Raw genomic sequence first — 13,947 nt, forward strand, 5'->3', positions numbered from 1 at the left:
AAGTGATGGGAACGACACAGCAACGGATAGGGCAGGCGAGGGGCTACATGTTGGGCTGCATCTCAAGTTCCCAGGTCCCACTATTAAGCCACAATAGCGGCAAGAGTGCCCCCCCCCCTCCCAACAATTTTTACTTCTGAAAAGCCCTCATTAGCAATGCATACCTTAGCTAAGCACCACACTACCTCCAACAAAGCACAATCACTGCCTGCAAGACACTCTGCTGCCACTTCTCCTGGGTTACATGCTGCCCAACCCCCCCCCCCCCCCCCGCACGACCCAGTGTCCACAGCGCACACCAAAGTGTCCCTGCGCAGCCTTCAGCTGCCCTCATGCCACACCACCCTCATGTCTATTTATTAGTGCGTCTGCCATGAGGAGGAACCGCAGGCACACACTGCAGAGGGTTGGCACCGCTAGGCAGCGACCCCCTTTAAAAAGGGGGGGGGGGATAGCCCACAATGCTGTACAGAAGCAATAAGAAATATAATCCTGTGCCACCGCCATCAGGAGCTGCACACGTGGGCATAGCAATGGGAAACCTTTGTGCCACACACTATTCATTCTGTCAAGGTGTCTGCATGCCCCAGTCAGACCGCGTTTTTTTATAAATAGTCACAGGCAGGTACAACTCCGCAATGGGAATTCCGTGTGCACCCACAGCATGGGTGGCTCCCTGTAACCCACCGGCTGTACATAAATGTATCCCATTGCAGTGCCCTGGACAGCAGAGCTAATGTCAGATTAAATGCAGGTGGGCTTGGGCCCACACTGCATGCCCCAGTCAGACTGGGGTTCTTTAGAAGTGGACACATGCAGTTACAACTCCGTGTGGACCGACAGCATGGGTGGGTCCCAGGAAGCCACCGGCGGAACATAAATATATCCCATTGCAGTGCCCAGCACAGCTGAGGTAATGTCAGGTTTAATGCAGGTGGGCTTCGGCACACACTGCATCCCCCAGTCAGACTGGGGTTCTTTAGAAGTGGACACATGCAGTTACAACTCCGTGTGGACCGACAGCATGGGTGGCTCCCTGGAACCCACCAGCGGTACATAAATATATCCCATTGCAGTGCCCAGCACAGATGAGGTAATGTCAGGTTTAATGCAGGTGGGCTAAAAATTAATAGGATTACACTGTAGACGAGGGCCCCAAAAAATTGGTGTACCAACAGTACAAATGTACCTCAGAAAAATTGCCCATGCCCAACCAAGAGGGCAGGTGAAACCCATTAATTGCTTTGGTTAATGTTGCTTAATTTGTAACTAGGCCTGGAGGCAACCCAGTTAAAATAAAAATTGGTTCAGGTGCAAGTTTCAACGCTTTAATGAGCATTGAAACGTATAAAAATTGTTTACAAAAATTATATGACTGAGCCTTGTGGGCCTAAGAAAAATTGCCCGTTCGGCGTGATTGCGTGAGGTTTCAGGAGGAGGAGGATGAATATAATACACAGATTGATGAAGCTAAAAGGTCCCCGTTTTTGATGGTGATGGAGAACGATGCTTCCATCCGCGGGTACAGCCTATGTATTGCTTAGGTATCGTTGATGTCCGCTGGTGGAGAAGAGAAGTCTGGGGAAATCCAAGCTTTGTTCATCTTGATGAGTGTAAGCCTGTCGGCACTGTCGGTTGACAGGCGGGTAGGCTTATCTGTGATGATTCCCCCAGCCGCACTAAACACCCTATTTGACAAGACGCTAGCCGCAGGACAAGCAAGCACCTCCAGGGCATACAGCACGAGTTCAGGCCACGTGTCCAGCTTCGACACGCAATAGTTGTAGGGGGCAGAGGCGTCATGGAGGACGGTCGTGCAATCGGCTACGTACTCCCTCACCATCCTTTTACAGTGCTCCCGCCTACTCAGCCTTGACTGGGGAGCGGTGACACAGTCTTGCTGGGGAGCCAGAAAGCTGTCAAAGGCCTTAGAGAGTGTTCCCCTGCCTGTGCTGTACATGCTACCTGATCTCCGCGCCTCCCCTGCTACCTGGCCCTCGGAACTGCGCCTTCTGCCACTAGCGCTGTCGGATGGGAATTTTACCATTAACTTGTCCGCCAGGGTCCTGTGGTATAGCATCACTCTCGAACCCCTTTCCTCTTCGGGTATGAGAGTGGAAAGGTTCTCCTTATACCGTGAGTCGAGCAGTGTGTACACCCAGTAATCCGTAGTGGCCAGAATGCGTGTAACGCGAGGGTCACGAGAAAGGCATCCTAACATGAAGTCAGCCATCTGTGCCAGGGTACCTGTACGCAACACATGGCTGTCCTCACTAGGAAGATCACTTTCAGGATCCTCCTCCTCCTCCTCCTCCTCAGGCCATACACGCTGAAAGGATGACAGGCAAGCAGCATGGGTACCTTCAGCAGTGGGCCAAGCTGTCTCTTCCCCCTCCTCCTCATGCTCCTCCACCTCAACGCGCTGAGATATAGACATGAGGGTGCTCTGACTATCCAGCAACATACTGTCTTCCCCCGCCTCCGTTTCCGAGCGCAAAGCGTCTGCCTTTATGCTTTGCAGGGAACTTCTCAAGAGGCATAGCAGAGGAATAGTGATGCTAATGATTGCAGCATCCCCGCTCACTATCTGGGTAGACTCCTCAAAGTTTCCAAGAACCTGGCAGATGTCTGCCAACCAGGCCCACTCTTCTGTAAAGAATTGAGGAGGCTGACTCCCACTACGCCACCCATGTTGGAGTTGGTATTCCACTATAGCTCTACGCTGCTCATAGAGCCTGGCCAACATGTGGAGCATAGAGTTTCACCGTGTGGGCACGTCGCACAGCAGTCGGTGCACTGGCAGATTAAACCGATGTTGCAGGGTGCGCAGGGTGGCAGCGTCCGTGTGGGACTTGCGGAAATGTGCATTGAGCCGGCGCACCTTTCCGAGCAGGTCTGACAAGCGTGGGTAGCTTTTCAGAAAGCGCTGAACCACCAAATTAAAGACGTGGGCCAGGCATGGCACGTGCATGAGGCTGCCGAGCTGCAGAGCCGCCACCAGGTTACGGCCGTTGTCACACACGACCATGCCCGGTTGGAGGCTCAGCGGCGAAAGCCAGCGGTCGGTCTGCTCTGTCAGACCCTGCAGCAGTTCGTGGGCCGTGTGCCTCTTCTCTCCTAAGCTGAGTAGTTTCAACACGGCCTGCTGACGCTTGCCCACCACTGTGCTTCCACGCCGCGCGGCACCGACGGCTGGCGACGTGCTGCTGCTGCTGACACATCTTGATTGTGAGACAGAGGTTGCGTTGGAGGAGGAGGGTGGTTTAGTGGAGGAAGCATACACCGCCGCAGATACCAGCACCGAGCTGGGTCCCGCAATTCTGGGGGTGGGTAGGACGTGAGCGGTCCCAGCCTCCACTAAATTTACCCAATGTGCCGTCAGGGAGATATAGTGGCCCTGCCCGCCTGTGCTTGTCCACGTGTCCGTTGTTAAGTGGACCTTGGCAGTAACCGCATTGGTGAGGGCGCGTACAATGTTGCGGGAGACGTGGTCGTGCAGGGCTGGGACGGCACATCGGGAAAAGTAGTGGCGACTGGGAACCGAGTAGCGTGGGGCCGCCGCCGCCATCATGCTTTTGAAAGCCTCCGTTTCCACAAGCCTATACGGCAGCATCTCCAGGCTGATCAATTTGGCTATGTGCACGTTTAACGCTTGAGCATGCGGGTGCGTGGCGGCGTACTTGCGCTCAAACACTTGCGCTAGCGACGGCTGGACGGTGCACTGAGAGACATTGGTGGATGGGGCCAAGGACAGCGGAGGTGAGGGTGAGGGTGCAGGCCAGGAGACGGTAGTGCCTGTGTCCTGAGAGGGGGGTTGGATCTCAGTGGCAGGTTGGGGCACAGGGGAAGAGGCAGTGGTGCAAACCGGAGGCGCTGAACGGCCTTCGTCCCACCTTGTGGGGTGCTTGGCCATCATATGTCTGCGCATGCTGGTGATGGTGAGGCTGGTGGTGGTGGCTCCCTGGCTGATCTTGGCGCGACAAAGGTTGCACACCACTGTTCGTCGGTCGTCTGCACTCTCAGTGAAAAACTGCCAGACCTTTGAGCACCTCGGCCTCTGCAGGGTGGCATGGCGCGAGGGGGCGCTTTGGGAAACAGTTGGTGGATTATTCGGTCTGGCCCTGCCTCTACCCCTGGCCACCGCGCTGCCTCTTCCAACCTGCCCTGCTGCTGCACTTGCCTCCCCCTCTGAAGACCTGTCCTCAGTAGGCTTAGCAAACCAGGTGGGGCCAGTCACCTCATCGTCCAGCTGCTCTTCCTCCGAATCCTCTGTGCGCTCCTCCCTCGGACTTACTCCAATTGCTACTACCTGAGTGATAGAGAACTGTGTCTCATCGTCATCGTCCTCCTCACCCACTGAAAGCTCGAGACAGTTGCCGGAAGTCCCCAGCCTCATCCCCCGGACCCTGGGAACTTTCCAAAGGTTGGGCATCGGTCACGACAAACCCCTCCGGTGGGAGAGGAACCATTGCTGCCCATTCTGGGCAGGGGCCCGAGAACAGTTCCGGGGAGTCTGCCTGCTCCTCAGAATGTGTCATTGTAATGGAGTGAGTAGGCTGGGAGGAAGGAGCAGCAGCAGCCAGAGGATTCAGAGTTGCAGCAGTGGACGGCGTAGAACTATGGGTGGTCGATACATTGCTGGATGCACTTTCTGCCATCCACGACAGGACCTGCTCACAGTGCTCATTTTCTAATAAAGGTCTGCCGCGTGGACCCATTAATTGTGAGATGAATCTGGAGACGCCAGAAACTTGCCTCTCTCCTAATCCCGCAGCAGTTGGCTGCGATACACCTGGATCAGGAGCTCGGCCTGTGCCCACACCCTGACTTGGGCCTCCGCGTCCTCGCCCATGTCCAGGCCTACCCCTACCCCTCAGCATGGTGTATTACCAGTAGTGCAGAAACAGAACGCTGTAATTAAATGTGCCGCTTATTGGCCTGTGGTTGGAGGCTGACTTTGCTTACGGAACGCACAGCAGAGCCAGGAAATAATTTTGCGCAAGCCTGTAGTGAGACCTAGGTGCGTATGATTGAGCTAGTGGAATTCACAGCGCAGAAGCAGTCAAGTGTCCAAAGGCCACTAGTAGGCCTTAAGTATTTTGCTTCTATTTTTTGAATGGCAGAGCTGAGACAGTAGACAGATACTGTAGGCAGCGTATATATGTATACTGTTTCAATGTGGACAGGATGACGGCGGTGATGTAACGGGCACCGCAGAGCCAGGAAACACTTTTGCGCACGCCTGTAGTGAGACGTAGGTGCGTAGGACTGAGATAGTGGACTTCACAGCGCAGAAGCAGTCAAGTGGCCAGATGCCACTAGTAGGCCTTAAAGGGGTTGTCTCACGGAAAGCATCAAAATTTAACCTTACCCCATTCCCCCTGTCACCCCCCTGGCATAAAATAGCAAATTAAAGCGGTTTTTAAACCGCTTTCTACTCACCGATCCGACGAAATAAGGACTTTAAAAGATCTTCTCCTCAAGATGGCCGCCGGTCCTTTCCCAGGGATGCACTGCGGTTTTCTCCCATGGTGCACTGCGGGGCTTCTCCCATGGTGCACCATGGGCTCTGTGCGTTCCATTGCCGATTCCAGCCTCCTGATTGGCAGGAATCGGCACACGTGACGGGGCGGAGCTACGCGATGATGCGTAGAAGGGGGAGGAACCAAAACGCAGCTCGTGCCTGGACCAAGCAGAAGGGGAGAAGACCGCACAGCGCAAGCGCGTCTAAAAAAGCAGGAAGACATCAGAATTAGACGGATCCATGGCGACGGGGACGCTAGCAACGGAGCAGGTAAGTGAATAACTTCTGTATGGCTCATATTTAATGCACGATGTATATTACAAAGTGCATTAATATGGCCATACAGAAGTGTATAACCCCACTTGATTTCACGAGACAACCCCTTTAAGTATTTTGCTTCTATTTTTTGAACGGCAGAGCTGAGACAGTAGACAGATACTGTAGGCAGCGTATATATGTATACTGTTTCAATGTGGACAGGATGACGACGGTGATGTAACGGGCACCGCAGAGCTAGGAAACACTTTTGCGCAAGCCTGCTGTAACGCTTAGCTGCGCATTAATTAGGACTACTACCCCCAGCAGACACGCAGTACACTGAGGACGGTCACAGGCAGCCCAAATATAGTTTTTTTCCCCAAAATTTGTTTGAAAAAGCCCACTGCCTATATAGACAGTATATCTCTTTTACCTTTCCCACTGTCCCTGCCTCACCAGTACTGGCCCTATACTATGTACAATGACTGCAGACTGAGGACGCAATGGTCTGCACGGCCGATATACAAAAAAAAAAAAAAAAGTGCAACGCTGCTAAAAGCAGCCTCAACAGTACTGCACACGGTCAGATGTGGACCCTAAGAAGGACCGTTGGGGTTCTTGAAGCCTAAAATAACTCCTAACACTCTCCCTATAGCAGCCCCGGCATCAGCAGCACTTTCCCTGATCTCTGTCAGAATGCATCTGTGGCGAGCCGCGGGAGGGGCCGATTTTTATACTCGGGTGACACCTGATCTCGCCAGCCACTCACTGCAGGGGGGTGGTATAGGGCTTGAACGTCGCAGGGGGAAGTTGTAATGCCTTCCCTGTCTTTCTATTGGGCAGAAAAGCGCGATAATGTCTCAGAGATGAAAGTGAAAGTAACTCGAACATCGCGTGGTGCTCGTTTCGAATAACGAGCATCTCGAACACGCTAATACTCGAACGAGTATCAAGCTCGGACGAGTACGTTCGCTCATCTCTATTTACAACTTATATATGTCAATATTTATTATTGCGGCTGTTTTATATCTAGAACTGCCACGCAGGAGCTAATTCATATTATAGGCTAATTAGTCTCAAAAGTATCAATAATTATTTTTGTTATGATCCCGTAAAAAATATATAGGATCCAATAGGATTTTCTCCTGAATGGGCTCCTATTGATGTCACATGAACTAATAGGTTAATGATATAATTGTTTTGGGATATTATTATCTATCCAATGTATTATACTCAGGTGTAGAGCAGGACATTGATATCATTTGATATTAGTTGAGAGGTTAAATCAACAAATTGTATACTGCTCAATAGGCAAAAACTACAAAATCACCTCTAACATTTTTAATTAGTGTGTGACTACAGTCACATAAAAGATTTATTACATGGATACGCCATTTTTAATAAGTTATAATAAAAGTTACATTTTATAATTAGTGGTCCTTCAGTGACATTTGCACCCTGATATGGACTATTATGCCACACCAGCTTTCCCAAGTTATCACTTATGTATAAAACTCTTGGCTCTCCTGAAATCTGGAGTGTTCAGAGCTCATCTGAGTGTGAAACATGTAGGGTTTTGTTTTATCGGGCTGTGCGCCCCAAGTTGTATAGTCCTGTATAAGTAAAGTCTGATATGTTACACTGAAGTTGTAGAACCTTTCCCATGTGATCACAGCTGTATATTACTGTGTGCGACTCTTCCTAGTATATGACCCCATAGTGATGAGATGGAGGGGAGACGCCCTTGCTGGGCTCAGTGGTGAAAACATCATCTAAAGGAAGAGTAAAGATTGGCAAGTAAACTTTTATGAACAGTTAGAAACAAGTTTAGAGACGCAGTTATATGTATCAGTGTGAAATATTCTATGTACACGGGTGATAATAAAGGTGGGTTATCTGGGTGCTAATTTGTTTCTGACTAACAGCTCTTCATCGGTAAATACATACATTTCTTATTCATCACTTAGTGCTCTAAATTGCTTCCCTTTTCTTGTACCTTTCTTTTTCTTTACCTTTTTTGCATGGTTTGACAAAACAGGTTTAAAAAAATATCTTCCCTTCTGTGTGAGCTTTTTGATGTCGCAGTAACTGTGATTTGCGAGTAAAACATTTCCCACATTCTGAACAAGAAAATGGCTTTTATCCTGTGTGAATTCCCTGATGTTGAACAAGGGCTGATTTTGCTCTAAAACATTTCCCACATTCTGAACAAGAAAATGGCTTTTCTCCTGTGTGAGTTCTCTTATGTATAACAAGGGCTGATTTTGCTATAAAACATTTCCCACATTCTGAACAAGAAAATGGCCTTTCTCCTGTGTGAGTTCTCTTGTGTGTAACAAGGGCTGATTGTGCTTTAAAACATTTCCCACATTCTGAACAAGAAAATGGCCTTTCTCCTGTGTGAGTTCTCTTATGTGTAACAAGGGCTGATTGTGCTTTAAAACATTTCCCACATTCTGAACAAGAAAATGGCTTTTCTCCTGTGTGACTTCTCTTATGTATAACAAGGGCTGATTGTGCTCTAAAACATTTCCCACATTCTGAACAAGAAAATGGCTTTTCTCCTGTGTGAATTCTCTGATGTTGAACAAGGGCTGATTTTGCTATAAAACATTTCCCACACTCAGAACAAGAAAATGGCTTTTCTCCTGTGTGAATTCTCTTATGTACAACAAGGCTTTGTTGTGCTCTAAAACATTTCCCACACTCAGAACAAGAAAATGGCTTCTCTCCTGTGTGAATTCTCTTATGTATAACAAGGGCTGATTTTGCTATAAAACATTTCCCACACTCAGAACATAGAGATGGGTTCTCTGCCATGTGAATTGTTCGATGTTTGACAAGGTCTGATTTCACAATAAAACATTTCCCACATTCTGAACAAGAAAACGGCTTCTCTCCTGTGTGAATTCTCCAATGTGTAACAAGCTGTGATTTATATCTAAAACATTTCCCACATTCTAAGCAAGAAATCGGATTCTCTCCTGTGTGAATTCTCTGATGTGTAACAAGGTTTGTTTTATATCTAAAACATTTCCCACATTGTGAACAAGAAAATGGCTTCTCTCCTGTGTGCAATTCTTGATGTTGCAGTAAATTTCTTTTGTGAGCAAAACATTTCCCACATTCTGAACATGAAAATGCCTTCTCTACTGGGTGAATTTTCTGATGTGTAATAAGGTTTGATTTATATCTAAAACACTTTCCACATTGTGAACAAGAAAATGGCTTCTCTCCTGTGTGAAGTTCTTGATGTCGCAGTAAATTTGTTTTGTGAGAAAAACATTTCCCACATTCTGAACATGAAAATGGCTTCTCTCCTGTATGAATTCTCTGATGTGTAACAAGCTGTGATTTCCATGCAAAACATTTCCCACATTCTGAACAAGAAAACGGCATTTCTCCAGTGTGAATTCTCTGATGGCTAACCAGGGGTGCTTTACGACTGAAACATTTCCCACATTTTGGGCAAGAAAATGACTTCTCTCCTGTGTGAATTCTCTGATGTGTAACAAGCACTGATTTCGCTACAAAACATTTGCCACATTCTGAACAAGCAAACGGCTTCTCTCCTGTGTGAGCTCCTTGATCTTCTCCCCTCCTGTGACATCTATTCTGCTCATCAGTCTGTGATGAATCAGAAGATGGGACCTGTATAAGAGGATCAGATGATGTATCTTTGCTGAGAAGGGCCGAGGGGATATCTGAGATAATGGCAGGTTTTTCAAATGTATCTTGTCTGACACCACGATCCTCTGCTTTAGTGTCTGCCGGTATCAGATCTCCCTCTGGGCTCCCGCTACCGTCACCTGCCAAGAATAAAGCCGATTATTCTTTAATACTATAGACTTTAAGAATGATTCTGATATTTTATAAAATTTCTATACAGATAACAAGTCATGTAGCAAAATGTAATCATTATCAATGGGTGCTTTTACATAGGCTGACAGCCACTAGCGCAATCACTGAAGAGAGCCATTATGGATGAATGTCTACCCATGTAAACACGGATCCTGACAGAGCAAGTGAATGAGAATCGCTCAACTTTCAAAGTCGCTTGTGATTGTCAGGGCAGAAAAAAATCATCAAAAACTACAGATGTAAATCAGAACTTATAAGTAACTAATTCTGGTTTCCATCAATAACATGGGGGTCCTGGGGGCTCTAAAAAAGGATCATGAAGAGTAACTTGCAGCAGAGTCCTCCACAAGCCTAAGGTTGCTGTCCCAACAGATATCAGAGCCCAAGCTACAGAAAGAGTATATTCCATACAGATGGAGTTCGGCCATTTCTGCACCAACATTAGTTTCTGGTTTTCCATAAAGAACTCATATAAAATCTCCCATGAAGCCGGATGTCAGTAACACACGGTGTGCAGCAAATATAGAACTGCTCATGTATAAAGACTGCTTAGTGCATACAGTAATTCTATATTCTGTCACCTCAGACCAGGACTAGGCTGGGGGCAAGGAGGCATGTTCCTTCCAGGCGGGGGTTTACGGTCACCATGTTTGCTACTGCTCTCAAAGGTACGGGGGCTCCTGCCACTACTAGTGCTGACAGTCTTACTGTACTACCGTGTCCCGCTCTTTCATAGGCTGACAGAGAGACCTCACTCCTCCCTCTCTCGCGCCCATCATTCATTCGGCGAGAGCTGCCTGTGATTGGCTGAGCATGTCGGACAATCACAAACAGCTCTTTTAAATCCCCACCTGCTGATAGCTCAGCACTAGAGAGACGGGGACAATGAGGAGAATATGGGGCTAGCCCCGGCAGCTGAAGGAAGGCAAGTATGTTTTTAAAACCACTTTTACTGGATTTTCAGGGAAGGGCTTATATTTAAAATCAATCCCACAGCAAACTCCCAGAACTATTCTCAAGCTCCCAACCCAGCCCATCCGAACTGGAGAGGTCACAGGTTCAGACTCCACATATGGACAACCCAACATCTCCACTGCTAGGAGACCAATCTGTCCTCCCACCATCAGCATCAGAAGACTCCTCACTCTGCCTCCGATATGCCACTTTTTCTTCGTATTCAACATCTCTTTAAAGCAGAACTGCAATCTACACTATGCGGAATCAACGGCCAGATACATGATCTAGGACAACGTACTACGGACCTGAAACACAAGACAGATGACATAGTAGACGCCCTGGATGAGGAACGAGCTGGGGTGAAGATTACTCTGAGCGGATAGAAGCTCTAGAATGGAAATGTGAGGATCTGGAAGACAGAAGTAGACGGGCCAATAACCGAATCAGAGGTATGCCAGAGGCTATCACTAACATCCATGAAGCTGCAACTAATTTGTTATCTGCGCTGCTAACACAAGTCTCTCAAGAAAGCTTACGTATCATCCGTATCCACCGTGCCCTGGCCACACTTAACAACCCAAATCTGCCAAGACTCTGCAAAACTCCATTATGGTGAGATGAGCGACGAGATACCAGCAGCCGCAAAAAATCTGACCGATCTATGCGGATATTGCCCCAATCACTCTGGCTAAAAGAAGAAGTCTGAGTCCTCTCACTCAAGCTTTACAAAGAGCTAATATCCATTATAGATGGAACTTCCCCTTTACATTGAACGTGAAGATCAACCAGCAAATATATCATTTCTGAACCCTGGAAGAAGGAAGATGTGCTTTGGTGGAAGAAAGAATTCCCCTCGATTCTCCAAATGTCGTGACACCCAGAGCCCAGCGGCCAAGGAGAACATGGTCAATGACTGTATCTCCACGCCGAGATTGGCCCTTCCAGTGATGTGGAGTTCCATTCAACTACTGGACTATATGGTACTCTTCCATATGTAACACAGCATCACCTGGGGTGGGAAATTACAGGGAGGGGGCTGTAATGGTGGACTTTATTCATCTACAAGTCTTTACAACGCATCTCTCTGACCCCCCAAGCAAAAGAGACATTTTAAGACATTCCTTATCACTGGGGGCCACCCTGGGCGATTAGCTGTTCAAGTGCTGAAAAGTCCAGTGTGCCTTCCTTTTTGGGTTGGGTTGCTCTCGGTACCTGCGAAACAAACAGTCTGACCATCAATGACTATGGTTAATGTTTAGAGTATGAGATTTTGATCTGTTTTTTTTTCACCCTTTCTTCTCTAGCTAGCGCAATCACTGAAGAGAGCCATTATGGATGAATGTCTACCCATGTAAACACGGATCCTGACAGAGCAAGTGAATGAGAATCGCTCAACTTTCAAAGTCGCTTGTGATTGTCAGGGCAGAAAAAAATCATCAAAAACTACAGATGTAAATCAGAACTTATAAGTAACTAATTCTGGTTTCCATCAATAACATGGGGGTCCTGGGGGCTCTAAAAAAGGATCATGAAGAGTAACTTGCAGCAGAGTCCTCCACAAGCCTAAGGTTGCTGTCCCAACAGATATCAGAGCCCAAGCTACAGAAAGAGTATATTCCATACAGATGGAGTTCGGCCATTTCTGCACCAACATTAGTTTCTGGTTTTCCATAAAGAACTCATATAAAATCTCCCATGAAGCCGGATGTCAGTAACACACGGTGTGCAGCAAATATAGAACTGCTCATGTATAAAGACTGCTTAGTGCATACAGTAATTCTATATTCTGTCACCTCAGACCAGGACTAGGCTGGGGGCAAGGAGGCATGTTCCTTCCAGGCGGGGGTTTACGGTCACCATGTTTGCTACTGCTCTCAAAGGTACGGGGGCTCCTGCCACTACTAGTGCTGACAGTCTTACTGTACTACCGTGTCCCGCTCTTTCATAGGCTGACAGAGAGACCTCACTCCTCCCTCTCTCGCGCCCATCATTCATTCGGCGAGAGCTGCCTGTGATTGGCTGAGCATGTCGGACAATCACAAACAGCTCTTTTAAATCCCCACCTGCTGATAGCTCAGCACTAGAGAGACGGGGACAATGAGGAGAATATGGGGCTAGCCCCGGCAGCTGAAGGAAGGCAAGTATGTTTTTAAAACCACTTTTACTGGATTTTCAGGGAAGGGCTTATATTTAAAATCAATCCCACAGCAAACTCCCAGAACTATTCTCAAGCTCCCAACCCAGCCCATCCGAACTGGAGAGGTCACAGGTTCAGACTCCACATATGGACAACCCAACATCTCCACTGCTAGGAGACCAATCTGTCCTCCCACCATCAGCATCAGAAGACTCCTCACTCTGCCTCCGATATGCCACTTTTTCTTCGTATTCAACATCTCTTTAAAGCAGAACTGCAATCTACACTATGCGGAATCAACGGCCAGATACATGATCTAGGACAACGTACTACGGACCTGAAACACAAGACAGATGACATAGTAGACGCCCTGGATGAGGAACGAGCTGGGGTGAAGATTACTCTGAGCGGATAGAAGCTCTAGAATGGAAATGTGAGGATCTGGAAGACAGAAGTAGACGGGCCAATAACCGAATCAGAGGTATGCCAGAGGCTATCACTAACATCCATGAAGCTGCAACTAATTTGTTATCTGCGCTGCTAACACAAGTCTCTCAAGAAAGCTTACGTATCATCCGTATCCACCGTGCCCTGGCCACACTTAACAACCCAAATCTGCCAAGACTCTGCAAAACTCCATTATGGTGAGATGAGCGACGAGATACCAGCAGCCGCAAAAAATCTGACCGATCTATGCGGATATTGCCCCAATCACTCTGGCTAAAAGAAGAAGTCTGAGTCCTCTCACTCAAGCTTTACAAAGAGCTAATATCCATTATAGATGGAACTTCCCCTTTACATTGAACGTGAAGATCAACCAGCAAATATATCATTTCTGAACCCTGGAAGAAGGAAGATGTGCTTTGGTGGAAGAAAGAATTCCCCTCGATTCTCCAAATGTCGTGACACCCAGAGCCCAGCGGCCAAGGAGAACATGGTCAATGACTGTATCTCCACGCCGAGATTGGCCCTTCCAGTGATGTGGAGTTCCATTCAACTACTGGACTATATGGTACTCTTCCATATGTAACACAGCATCACCTGGGGTGGGAAATTACAGGGAGGGGGCTGTAATGGTGGACTTTATTCATCTACAAGTCTTTACAACGCATCTCTCTGACCCCCCAAGCAAAAGAGACATTTTAAGACATTCCTTATCACTGGGGGCCACCCTGGGCGATTAGCTGTTCAAGTGCTGAAAAGTCCAGTG

General features: G+C 48.0%; 1 protein-coding gene and 1 pseudogene across 2 annotated transcripts in view; both read right to left on the bottom strand.

Annotated features, from left to right (window-relative positions):
• LOC136627324 (zinc finger protein 585A-like) overlaps positions 1-13,947 on the bottom strand; it is a 525,937-nt gene that overhangs the window by 243,297 nt on the left and 268,693 nt on the right. The gene's annotated exons all lie outside the window — the stretch shown is intronic.
• The window catches only part of LOC136627322 (zinc finger protein 420-like), a 417,405-nt pseudogene that overhangs the window by 110,843 nt on the left and 292,615 nt on the right, over positions 1-13,947 (bottom strand).

The sequence above is a fragment of the Eleutherodactylus coqui genome, chromosome 5, assembly GCF_035609145.1.
Source record: "Eleutherodactylus coqui strain aEleCoq1 chromosome 5, aEleCoq1.hap1, whole genome shotgun sequence".
NCBI lineage: Eukaryota > Metazoa > Chordata > Amphibia > Anura > Eleutherodactylidae > Eleutherodactylus > Eleutherodactylus coqui.